Below are 13,066 nucleotides of genomic sequence, written 5' to 3' on the forward strand. Positions count from 1 at the left end.
GAGGAGAGATGCTTGCTTGGCTTCCCAGAATCTGAAGTTCCAACATGGAGTGGATCTCAGGAGACATTGCTACTTCTCCCCCTGGAAGGACCTCAGTGGGTTAAATTACCGGCGCTTACCAGGGAGGGGAAGTGCTGACTTGGCTTCCCAGAGTCCTAAGTTCTAACATGGCGGGGATCTCAGGAGACACTCCTGTTCTCCCCTGGAAGGGCTGCAGTCTGCCACCCGGCCTCTGCTTACAGGGAGGGGAAATGCTGGCTTTGTTTCCCAGAGTACGAAGTACCAGCATGGCATGGATCTCAGGAGACACTGCTAGATCTCTCCCTGGAAGGGGTGCAGGTGGCCACACTACAGCTGCTTACCAGGGAGGGGTGGTGCTGGCTCGGTTTCCCTGAGGCCTAAGCTCCAACATGGCATGGATCACAGGAGAAACTGCTAGTTCTCCCCCTGGAAGGGATACAGTGGTCTGAAGTACTGCCGCTTACCATGGACGGGAGGTGCTAGATTGCCTTCCCAGAGTCCTAAGTTCAAACATGGCTTTAATCTCAGGAGACACTGTTGTCTTCCCCCTGCCAGGGCTGCAGTCTGCCAACCTGCCTCCGCTTATGGGGAGGAGAGCTGCTGGCTTGGCTTCCCAGAATCTGAAGTTCCAACATGGAGTGGATCTCAGGAGACATTGCTTGTTGTCCCCCTGGAAGGACTGCAGTGGGCTACATTACCTCCACTTGCTAGGTAGGGGAGGTGCTGGCTTGGTTTCCCTGAGGCCTAAGCTCCAACATGGCGTGGATCCCAGGAGACACTGTTGTCCTTCCCCTGGAAGTGCTGTGTTCTGCCAACCTGCCTCTGCTTACAAGGAGAAAAGATTTTGTCTTGGCTTTCCAGAGTCCTAAATTCCAGCATGGCGTGTATCTCAGGAGACAGTGCAAGATCTCTCCCTGAAAGGGATGTAGTGGGCCATACTACCTCCACTTACTAGGGAGGGGAGGTGCTGGCTTGGTTTCCCTGAGGCCTACGCTCCAACATGGCATGGATCTCAGGAGACACTGCTAGTTCTCCTCCTGGAAGGGATACAGTGGTCTGAACTACTGCTGCTTACCATGGAGGGGAGGTGCTAGCTTGGCTTTCCAGAGTCCTAAGTTCAAACATGGCTTTAATCTCAGGAGATAGTGTTGTCCTCCCACTGCCAGGGCTGCAATCTGCCAACCTGCCTCCGCTTACAGGGAGGAGAGATGCTGGCTTTGCTTCCCAGAATCTGAAGTTCCAACATGGAGTGGATCTCAGGAGACATTGCTAGTTGTCTCCCTGCAAGGACTGCAGTGGGCTAAACTACCTGCGCTTACCAGGGAGGGGAGGTGCTGCCTTGGCTTACCAGAGTCCTAAGTTCCAACATGGTGTGGATCTCTGGAGACTCTACTAGGTCTCGTGCTGGAAGGGCTGCAGTGGGCTAAACTACCGCTGCTTACCAGGGAGGGGAGGTGCTGGCTTTGTTTCCCAGTGTACTAAGCAACAACATGGCATGGATCTCAGGAGACACTGGTAGATCTCTCCCTGGAAGGGCTGCAGTTGGCCACCCTATGGCTGCTTACCAGGGAGGGGAGGTGCTGGCTTTGTTTCCCAGAGGCCTAAGCTCCAACATGGTATGGATCACAGGAGACACTTCTAGTTCTGCCCCTGGAAGGGATACTACTGCCGCTTACGATGGAGGGGAGGTGCTAGCTTGGCTTCTCAGAGTCCTAAGTTCAAACGTGGCTTTAATCTCAGGAGACACTGTTGTCCTCCACCTGGAAGTGCTGCAGTCTGCCAACCTGCCTCTGCTTACAGGGAGGAGAGATGCTGGGTTGGCTTCCCAGAATCTGAAGTTCCAACATGTAATGGATCTCAGGAGACACTGATAGTTGTCCCCCTGGAAGGACTGCAGTGGGCTAAACGACCTGCGCTCACCAGGGAGGGGAGGTGCTGCCTTGGCTTCCCAGAGTCCTAAGTTCCAACATGGCGTGTATCTCAGGAGACAGTGCTAGATCTCTCCCTGAAAGGGCTGTGGTTGGCCACACTACGACTGCTTACCAGGGAGGGGAGGTGCTGCCTTGGCTTCCCAGAGTCCTAATCTCCAACATGACGTGGATCTCAGGAGACACTGCTAGTTTTGCACCTGGAAGGGATGCAGTGGGCTAAACTACTGCCCTTAAAAGGGAGGGGAGGTGCTGACTTGGCTTCCCAGAGTCCTAAGGTCCAACATTGTGGGGATCTTAGGAGACACTCCTGTTCTCCCCTGGAAGAGCTGCAGTCTTCCACCCGTCCTCTGGTTACAGGGAGGGGAGATGCTGGCTTTGTTTCCCAGTGTACTAAGCAACAACATGGCATGGATCTCAGGAGACACTGGTAGATCTCTCCCTGGAAGGGCTGCAGTTGGCCACACTATGGCTTCTTACCAGGGAGGGGAGGTGCTGGCTTTGTTTCCCAGAGGCCTAAGCTCCAACATGGTATGGATCACAGGAGACACTTCTAGTTCTGCCCCTGGAAGGGATACTACTGCCGCTTACCATGGAGGGGAGGTGCTAGCTTGGCTTCTCAGAGTCCTAAGTTCAAATGTGGCTTTAATCTCAGGAGACACTGTTGTCCTCCACCTGGCAGTGCTGCAGTCTGCCAACCTGCCTCTGCTTACAGGGAGGAGAGATGCTGGGTTGGCTTCCCAGAATCTGAAGTTCCAACATGTAATGGATCTCAGGAGACATTGATAGTTGTCCCCCTGGAAGGACTGCAGTGGGCTAAACTACCTGCGCTCACCAGGGAGGGGAGGTGCTGCCTTGGCTTCCCAGAGTCCTAAGTTCCAACATGGCGTGTATCTCAGGAGACAGTGCTAGATCTCTCCCTGAAAGGGCTGTAGTTGGCCACACTACGACTGCTTACCAGGGAGAGGAGGTGTTGCCTTGGCTTCCCAGAGGCCTAAGCTCCAACATGGCGTGGATCACAGGAGACACTGCTAGTTCTCCCCGTGGAAGGGATACAGCGGTCTAAACTCCTGCTGCTTACCATGGAGGGGAGGTGCTAGCATGGCTTCCCAGTGTCCTAAGTTCAAACATGGCTTTAATCTCAGGAGACACTGTTGTCCTCCCCCTGCCAGGGCTGCAGTCTGCGAACCTGCCTCCCCTTACAGGGAGGAGAGTAGCTGGCTTGGCTTTCCAGTATCTGAAGTTCCAACATGGAGTGGACCTCAGGAGACATTGCTCGTTCTCCCCCTGGAAGGACTGAGGTGGGCTAAACTACCTGTTCTTACCAGGGATGTGAGGTGCTGGCTTGGCTTCCCAGAGACCTAACTTCCAGCATGGCGTGTATCTCAGGAGACAGTGCTAGATCTCTCTCTGAAAGGGCTGTAGTGGGCCACACTACCTCCACTTACCAGGAATGGGAGGTGCTGGCTTGGCTTCCCAGAGTCCTAATCTCCAACATGACATGGATCTCAGGAGACACTTCTAGTTTTGCACCTGGAAGGGATTCAGTGGCTACACTACTGCCCTTAAAATGGAGGGTAGGTGCTGGTTTTTCTTGCCAGAGCCCTAATTTTGCACATGTCGTGGAACTCAGGAGACAGTGCTGTTCTCCCCCTGGAAGGGCTGCAGTCTGCCAACCTGCCTCCGCTTACAGGGAGGAGAGATGCTTGCTTGGCTTCCCAGAATCTGAAGTTCAAACATGGAGTGGATCTCAGGAGACATTGCTAGTTCTCCCCCTGCAAGGACCTCAGTGGGTTAAATTACCGGCGCTTACCAGGGAGGAGACCTGCTGACTTGGCTTCCCAGAGTCCTAAGTTCTAACATGGCGGGGATCTCAGGAGACACTCCTGTTCTCCCCTGGAAGGGCTGCAGTCTGCCACCCGGCCTCTGCTTACAGGGAGGGGAAATGCTGGCTTTGTTTCCCAGAGTACGAAGTACCAGCATGGCATGGATCTCAGGAGACACTGCTAGATCTCTCCCTGGAAGGGGTGCAGGTGGCCACACTACAGCTGCTTACCAGGGAGGGGTGGTGCTGGCTCGGTTTCCCTGAGGCCTAAGCTCCAACATGGCATGGATCACAGGAGAAACTGCTAGTTCTCCCCCTGGAAGGGATACAGTGGTCTGAAGTACTGCCGCTTACCATGGACGGGAGGTGCTAGATTGCCTTCCCAGAGTCCTAAGTTCAAACATGGCTTTAATCTCAGGAGACACTGTTGTCTTCCCCCTGCCAGGGCTTCAGTCTGCCAACCTGCCTCCGCTTACGGGGAGGAGAGCTGCTGGCTTGGCTTCCCAGAATCTGAAGTTCCAACATGGAGTGGATCTCAGGAGACATTGCTTGTTGTCCCCCTGGAAGGACTGCAGTGGGCTACATTACCTCCACTTGCTAGGTAGGGGAGGTGCTGGCTTGGTTTCCCTGAGGCCTAAGCTCCAACATGGCATGGATCTCAGGAGACACTGCTAGATCTCTCTCTGGAAGGGCTGCTTCGGCCACACTATGGCTACTTACCAGGTAGGGGAGCTGCTGGCTTGGTTTCCCTGAGGCCTAAGCTCCAACATGGCGTGGATCCCAGGAGACACTGTTGTCCTTCCCCTGGAAGTGCTGTGTTCTGCCAACCTGCCTCTGCTTACAAGGAGAAAAGATTTTGTCTTGGCTTCCCAGAGTCCTAAATTCCAGCATGGCGTGTATCTCAGGAGACAGTGCAAGATCTCTCCCTGAAAGGGATGTAGTGGGCCATACTACCTCCACTTACTAGGGAGGGGAGGTGCTGGCTTGGTTTCCCTGAGGCCTACGCTCCAACATGGCATGGATCTCAGGAGACACTGCTAGAACTCTCTCTGGAAGGCCTGCAGTGGTCCACACTACTGCCGCTTAACATTGAGGGGAGGTGCTGCCTTGGCTTCCCAGAGTCCTAAGTTCCAACATGGCGTGGATCTCAGGAGACACTGTTGTGCTCCCACTGGAAGTGCTGAATTCTGCCAACCTGCCTCTGCTTATAGGGTGAAGAGATTTTGTCTTGGCTTCCCAGAGTCCTAACTTCCAGCATGGCGTGTATCTCAGGAGACAGTGCAAGATCTCTCCCTGAAAGGGCTGTAGTGGGCCACACTACCTCCACTTACTAGGGAGGGGAGGTGCTGGCTTGGCCTCCCTGAGGCCTAAGCTCCAACATGGCATGGATCACAGGAGACACTGCTAGTTCTCCTCCTGGAAGGGATACAGTGGTCTGAACTACTGCTGCTTACCATGGAGGGGAGGTGCTAGCTTGGCTTTCCAGAGTCCTAAGTTCAAACATGGCTTTAATCTCAGGAGATAGTGTTGTCCTCCCACTGCCAGGGCTGCAATCTGCCAACCTGCCTCCGCTTACAGGGAGGAGAGATGCTGGCTTTGCTTCCCAGAATCTGAAGTTCCAACATGGAGTGGATCTCAGGAGACATTGCTAGTTGTCTCCCTGCAAGGACTGCAGTGGGCTAAACTACCTGCGCTTACCAGGGAGGGGAGGTGCTGCCTTGGCTTACCAGAGTCCTAAGTTCCAACATGGTGTGGATCTCTGGAGACTCTACTAGGTCTCGTGCTGGAAGGGCTGCAGTGGGCCACACTACCGCTGCTTACCAGGGAGGGGAGGTGCTGGCTTGGTTTCCCAGAGACTTAAGTTCCAACATGGCATGGATCGCAGGAGACACTGCTAGTTCTCCCCCTGGAAGGGTTACAGTGGGCTGAACAACTGCCACTTACCAAGGAGGGGAGGTGCTATCTTCGCTTCCCAGAGTCCTAAGTTCCAACATGGCGTGGATCTCAGAAGACACTGTTGTCCTCCCCCTGGAAGCGCTGAATTCTGCCAACTTGCCTCTGCTTACAGGGAGAAGAGATTTTGTCTTAGCTTCCCAGAGTCCTAACTTCCAGCATGGCGTGTATCTCAGGATACACTGCTAGATCTCTCCCCCTAATGGGCTGTAGTTGGCCACACACCCTCCACTTACCAGGGATGGGAAGTGCTGGCTTGGCTTCCCAGAGTCCTAATCTCCAACATGACATGGATCTCAGGAGACACTGCTAGTTTTGCACCTGGAAGGGATGCAGTGGGCTAAACTACTGCCCTTAAAAGGGAGGGGAGGTGCTGACTTGGCTTCCCAGAGTCCTAAGGTCCAACATTGTGGGGATCTTAGGAGACACTCCTGTTCTCCCCTGGAAGAGCTGCAGTCTTCCACCCGTCCTCTGGTTACAGGGAGGGGAGATGCTGGCTTTGTTTCCCAGTGTACTAAGCAACAACATGGCATGGATCTCAGGAGACACTGGTAGATCTCTCCCTGGAAGGGCTGCAGTTGGCCACACTATGGCTGCTTACCAGGGAGGGGAGGTGCTGGCTTTGTTTCCCAGAGGCCTAAGCTCCAACATGGTATGGATCACAGGAGAGACTTCTAGTTCTGCCCCTGGAAGGGATACTACTGCCGCTTACGATGGAGGGGAGGTGCTAGCTTGGCTTCTCAGAGTCCTAAGTTCAAACGTGGCTTTAATCTCAGGAGACACTGTTGTCCTCCACCTGGCAGTGCTGCAGTCTGCCAACCTGCCTCTGCTTACAGGGAGGAGAGATGCTGGGTTGGCTTCCCAGAATCTGAAGTTCCAACATGTAATGGATCTCAGGAGACACTGATAGTTGTCCCCCTGGAAGGACTGCAGTGGGCTAAACGACCTGCGCTCACCAGGGAGGGGAGGTGCTGCCTTGGCTTCCCAGAGTCCTGAGTTCCAACATGGCGTGTATCTCAGGAGACAGTGCTAGATCTTTCCCTGAAAGGGCTGTGGTTGGCCACACTACGACTGCTTACCAGGGAGGGGAGGTGCTGCCTTGGCTTCCCAGAGTCCTAATCTCCAACATGACATGGATCTCAGGAGACACTGCTAGTTTTGCACCTGGAAGGGATGCAGTGGGCTAAACTACTGCCCTTAAAAGGGAGGGGAGGTGCTGACTTGGCTTCCCAGAGTCCTAAGGTCCAACATTGTGGGGATCTTAGGAGACACTCCTGTTCTCCCCTGGAAGAGCTGCAGTCTTCCACCCGTCCTCTGGTTACAGGGAGGGGAGATGCTGGCTTTGTTTCCCAGTGTACTAAGCAACAACATGGCATGGATCTCAGGAGACACTGGTAGATCTCTCCCTGGAAGGGCTGCAGTTGGCCACACTATGGCTTCTTACCAGGGAGGGGAGGTGCTGGCTTTGTTTCCCAGAGGCCTAAGCTCCAACATGGTATGGATCACAGGAGACACTTCTAGTTCTGCCCCTGGAAGGGATACTACTGCCGCTTACCATGGAGGGGAGGTGCTAGCTTGGCTTCTCAGAGTCCTAAGTTCAAATGTGGCTTTAATCTCAGGAGACACTGTTGTCCTCCACCTGGCAGTGCTGCAGTCTGCCAACCTGCCTCTGCTTACAGGGAGGAGAGATGCTGGGTTGGCTTCCCAGAATCTGAAGTTCCAACATGTAATGGATCTCAGGAGACATTGATAGTTGTCCCCCTGGAAGGACTGCAGTGGGCTAAACTACCTGCGCTCACCTGGGAGGGGAGGTGCTGCCTTGGCTTCCCAGAGTCCTAAGTTCCAACATGGCGTGTATCTCAGGAGACAGTGCTAGATCTCTCCCTGAAAGGGCTGTAGTGGGCCACACTACCTCCACTTACCAGGAATGGGAGGTGCTGGCTTGGCTTCCCAGAGTCCTAATCTCCAACATGACATGCATCTCAGGAGACACTGCTAGTTTTGCACCTGGAAGGGATTCAGTGGCTACACTACTGCCCTTAAAATGGAATGTAGGTGCTGGTTTTTCTTGCCAGAGCCCTAATTTCACACATGTCGTGGAACTCAGGAGACAGTGCTGTTCTCCCCCTGGAAGGGCTGCAGTCTGCCAACCTGCCTCCAATTACAGGGAGGAGAGATGCTTGCTTGGCTTCCCAGAATCTGAAGTTCCAACATGGAGTGGATCTCAGGAGACATTGCTACTTCTCCCCCTGGAAGGACCTCAGTGGGTTAAATTACCGGCGCTTACCAGGGAGGGGAAGTGCTGACTTGGCTTCCCAGAGTCCTAAGTTCTAACATGGCGGGGATCTCAGGAGACACTCCTGTTCTCCCCTGGAAGGGCTGCAGTCTGCCACCCGGCCTCTGCTTACAGGGAGGGGAAATGCTGGCTTTGTTTCCCAGAGTACAAAGTACCAGCATGGCATGGATCTCAGGAGACACTGCTAGATCTCTCCCTGGAAGGGGTGCAGGTGGCCACACTACAGCTGCTTACCAGGGAGGGGTGGTCCTGGCTCGGTTTCCCTGAGGCCTAAGCTCCAACATGGCATGGATCACAGGAGAAACTGCTAGTTCTCCCCCTGGAAGGGATACAGTGGTCTGAAGTACTGCCGCTTACCATGGACGGGAGGTGCTAGATTGCCTTCCCAGAGTCCTAAGTTCAAACATGGCTTTAATCTCAGGAGACACTGTTGTCTTCCCCCTGCCAGGGCTGCAGTCTGCCAACCTGCCTCCGCTTATGGGGAGGAGAGCTGCTGGCTTGGCTTCCCAGAATCTGAAGTTCCAACATGGAGTGGATCTCAGGAGACATTGCTTGTTGTCCCCCTGGAAGGACTGCAGTGGGCTACATTACCTCCACTTGCTAGGTAGGGGAGGTGCTGGCTTGGTTTCCCTGAGGCCTAAGCTCCAACATGGCATGGATCTCAGGAGACACTGCTAGATCTCTCTCTGGAAGGGCTGCTTCGGCCACACTATGGCTACTTACCAGGTAGGGGAGCTGCTGGCTTGGTTTCCCTGAGGCCTAAGCTCCAACATGGCGTGGATCCCAGGAGACACTGTTGTCCTTCCCCTGGAAGTGCTGTGTTCTGCCAACCTGCCTCTGCTTACAAGGAGAAAAGATTTTGTCTTGGCTTCCCAGAGTCCTAAATTCCAGCATGGCGTGTATCTCAGGAGACAGTGCAAGATCTCTCCCTGAAAGGGATGTAGTGGGCCATACTACCTCCACTTACTAGGGAGGGGAGGTGCTGGCTTGGTTTCCCTGAGGCCTACGCTCCAACATGGCATGGATCTCAGGAGACACTGCTAGAACTCTCTCTGGAAGGCCTGCAGTGGTCCACACTACTGCCGCTTAACATTGAGGGGAGGTGCTGCCTTGGCTTCCCAGAGTCCTAAGTTCCAACATGGCGTGGATCTCAGGAGACACTGTTGTGCTCCCACTGGAAGTGCTGAATTCTGCCAACCTGCCTCTGCTTATAGGGTGAAGAGATTTTGTCTTGGCTTCCCAGAGTCCTAACTTCCAGCATGGCGTGTATCTCAGGAGACAGTGCAAGATCTCTCCCTGAAAGGGCTGTAGTGGGCCACACTACCTCCACTTACTAGGGAGGGGAGGTGCTGGCTTGGCCTCCCTGAGGCCTAAGCTCCAACATGGCATGGATCACAGGAGACACTGCTAGTTCTCCTCCTGGAAGGGATACAGTGGTCTGAACTACTGCTGCTTACCATGGAGGGGAGGTGCTAGCTTGGCTTTCCAGAGTCCTAAGTTCAAACATGGCTTTAATCTCAGGAGATAGTGTTGTCCTCCCACTGCCAGGGCTGCAATCTGCCAACCTGCCTCCGCTTACAGGGAGGAGAGATGCTGGCTTTGCTTCCCAGAATCTGAAGTTCCAACATGGAGTGGATCTCAGGAGACATTGCTAGTTGTCTCCCTGCAAGGACTGCAGTGGGCTAAACTACCTGCGCTTACCAGGGAGGGGAGGTGCTGCCTTGGCTTACCAGAGTCCTAAGTTCCAACATGGTGTGGATCTCTGGAGACTCTACTAGGTCTCGTGCTGGAAGGGCTGCAGTGGGCCACACTACCGCTGCTTACCAGGGAGGGGAGGTGCTGGCTTGGTTTCCCAGAGACTTAAGTTCCAACATGGCATGGATCGCAGGAGACACTGCTAGTTCTCCCCCTGGAAGGGTTACAGTGGGCTGAACAACTGCCACTTACCAAGGAGGGGAGGTGCTATCTTCGCTTCCCAGAGTCCTAAGTTCCAACATGGCGTGGATCTCAGAAGACACTGTTGTCCTCCCCCTGGAAGCGCTGAATTCTGCCAACTTGCCTCTGCTTACAGGGAGAAGAGATTTTGTCTTAGCTTCCCAGAGTCCTAACTTCCAGCATGGCGTGTATCTCAGGATACACTGCTAGATCTCTCCCCCTAATGGGCTGTAGTTGGCCACACACCCTCCACTTACCAGGGATGGGAAGTGCTGGCTTGGCTTCCCAGAGTCCTAATCTCCAACATGACATGGATCTCAGGAGACACTGCTAGTTTTGCACCTGGAAGGGATGCAGTGGGCTAAACTACTGCCCTTAAAAGGGAGGGGAGGTGCTGACTTGGCTTCCCAGAGTCCTAAGGTCCAACATTGTGGGGATCTTAGGAGACACTCCTGTTCTCCCCTGGAAGAGCTGCAGTCTTCCACCCGTCCTCTGGTTACAGGGAGGGGAGATGCTGGCTTTGTTTCCCAGTGTACTAAGCAACAACATGGCATGGATCTCAGGAGACACTGGTAGATCTCTCCCTGGAAGGGCTGCAGTTGGCCACACTATGGCTGCTTACCAGGGAGGGGAGGTGCTGGCTTTGTTTCCCAGAGGCCTAAGCTCCAACATGGTATGGATCACAGGAGAGACTTCTAGTTCTGCCCCTGGAAGGGATACTACTGCCGCTTACGATGGAGGGGAGGTGCTAGCTTGGCTTCTCAGAGTCCTAAGTTCAAACGTGGCTTTAATCTCAGGAGACACTGTTGTCCTCCACCTGGCAGTGCTGCAGTCTGCCAACCTGCCTCTGCTTACAGGGAGGAGAGATGCTGGGTTGGCTTCCCAGAATCTGAAGTTCCAACATGTAATGGATCTCAGGAGACACTGATAGTTGTCCCCCTGGAAGGACTGCAGTGGGCTAAACGACCTGCGCTCACCAGGGAGGGGAGGTGCTGCCTTGGCTTCCCAGAGTCCTGAGTTCCAACATGGCGTGTATCTCAGGAGACAGTGCTAGATCTTTCCCTGAAAGGGCTGTGGTTGGCCACACTACGACTGCTTACCAGGGAGGGGAGGTGCTGCCTTGGCTTCCCAGAGTCCTAATCTCCAACATGACATGGATCTCAGGAGACACTGCTAGTTTGCACCTGGAAGGGATGCAGTGGGCTAAACTACTGCCCTTAAAAGGGAGGGGAGGTGCTGACTTGGCTTCCCAGAGTCCTAAGGTCCAACATTGTGGGGATCTTAGGAGACACTCCTGTTCTCCCCTGGAAGAGCTGCAGTCTTCCACCCGTCCTCTGGTTACAGGGAGGGGAGATGCTGGCTTTGTTTCCCAGTGTACTAAGCAACAACATGGCATGGATCTCAGGAGACACTGGTAGATCTCTCCCTGGAAGGGCTGCAGTTGGCCACACTATGGCTTCTTACCAGGGAGGGGAGGTGCTGGCTTTGTTTCCCAGAGGCCTAAGCTCCAACATGGTATGGATCACAGGAGACACTTCTAGTTCTGCCCCTGGAAGGGATACTACTGCCGCTTACCATGGAGGGGAGGTGCTAGCTTGGCTTCTCAGAGTCCTAAGTTCAAATGTGGCTTTAATCTCAGGAGACACTGTTGTCCTCCACCTGGCAGTGCTGCAGTCTGCCAACCTGCCTCTGCTTACAGGGAGGAGAGATGCTGGGTTGGCTTCCCAGAATCTGAAGTTCCAACATGTAATGGATCTCAGGAGACATTGATAGTTGTCCCCCTGGAAGGACTGCAGTGGGCTAAACTACCTGCGCTCACCTGGGAGGGGAGGTGCTGCCTTGGCTTCCCAGAGTCCTAAGTTCCAACATGGCGTGTATCTCAGGAGACAGTGCTAGATCTCTCCCTGAAAGGGCTGTAGTGGGCCACACTACCTCCACTTACCAGGAATGGGAGGTGCTGGCTTGGCTTCCCAGAGTCCTAATCTCCAACATGACATGCATCTCAGGAGACACTGCTAGTTTTGCACCTGGAAGGGATTCAGTGGCTACACTACTGCCCTTAAAATGGAATGTAGGTGCTGGTTTTTCTTGCCAGAGCCCTAATTTCACACATGTCGTGGAACTCAGGAGACAGTGCTGTTCTCCCCCTGGAAGGGCTGCAGTCTGCCAACCTGCCTCCAATTACAGGGAGGAGAGATGCTTGCTTGGCTTCCCAGAATCTGAAGTTCCAACATGGAGTGGATCTCAGGAGACATTGCTACTTCTCCCCCTGGAAGGACCTCAGTGGGTTAAATTACCGGCGCTTACCAGGGAGGGGAAGTGCTGACTTGGCTTCCCAGAGTCCTAAGTTCTAACATGGCGGGGATCTCAGGAGACACTCCTGTTCTCCCCTGGAAGGGCTGCAGTCTGCCACCCGGCCTCTGCTTACAGGGAGGGGAAATGCTGGCTTTGTTTCCCAGAGTACAAAGTACCAGCATGGCATGGATCTCAGGAGACACTGCTAGATCTCTCCCTGGAAGGGGTGCAGGTGGCCACACTACAGCTGCTTACCAGGGAGGGGTGGTCCTGGCTCGGTTTCCCTGAGGCCTAAGCTCCAACATGGCATGGATCACAGGAGAAACTGCTAGTTCTCCCCCTGGAAGGGATACAGTGGTCTGAAGTACTGCCGCTTACCATGGACGGGAGGTGCTAGATTGCCTTCCCAGAGTCCTAAGTTCAAACATGGCTTTAATCTCAGGAGACACTGTTGTCTTCCCCCTGCCAGGGCTGCAGTCTGCCAACCTGCCTCCGCTTATGGGGAGGAGAGCTGCTGGCTTGGCTTCCCAGAATCTGAAGTTCCAACATGGAGTGGATCTCAGGAGACATTGCTTGTTGTCCCCCTGGAAGGACTGCAGTGGGCTACATTACCTCCACTTGCTAGGTAGGGGAGGTGCTGGCTTGGTTTCCCTGAGGCCTAAGCTCCAACATGGCGTGGATCCCAGGAGACACTGTTGTCCTTCCCCTGGAAGTGCTGTGTTCTGCCAACCTGCCTCTGCTTACAAGGAGAAAAGATTTTGTCTTGGCTTTCCAGAGTCCTAAATTCCAGCATGGCGTGTATCTCAGGAGACA

This window comes from Cavia porcellus, unplaced genomic scaffold, assembly GCF_034190915.1.
Source record: "Cavia porcellus strain 051 isolate PalLab524CR breed Dunkin Hartley unplaced genomic scaffold, mCavPor4.1 scaffold_3, whole genome shotgun sequence".
Taxonomy (NCBI): domain Eukaryota; kingdom Metazoa; phylum Chordata; class Mammalia; order Rodentia; family Caviidae; genus Cavia; species Cavia porcellus.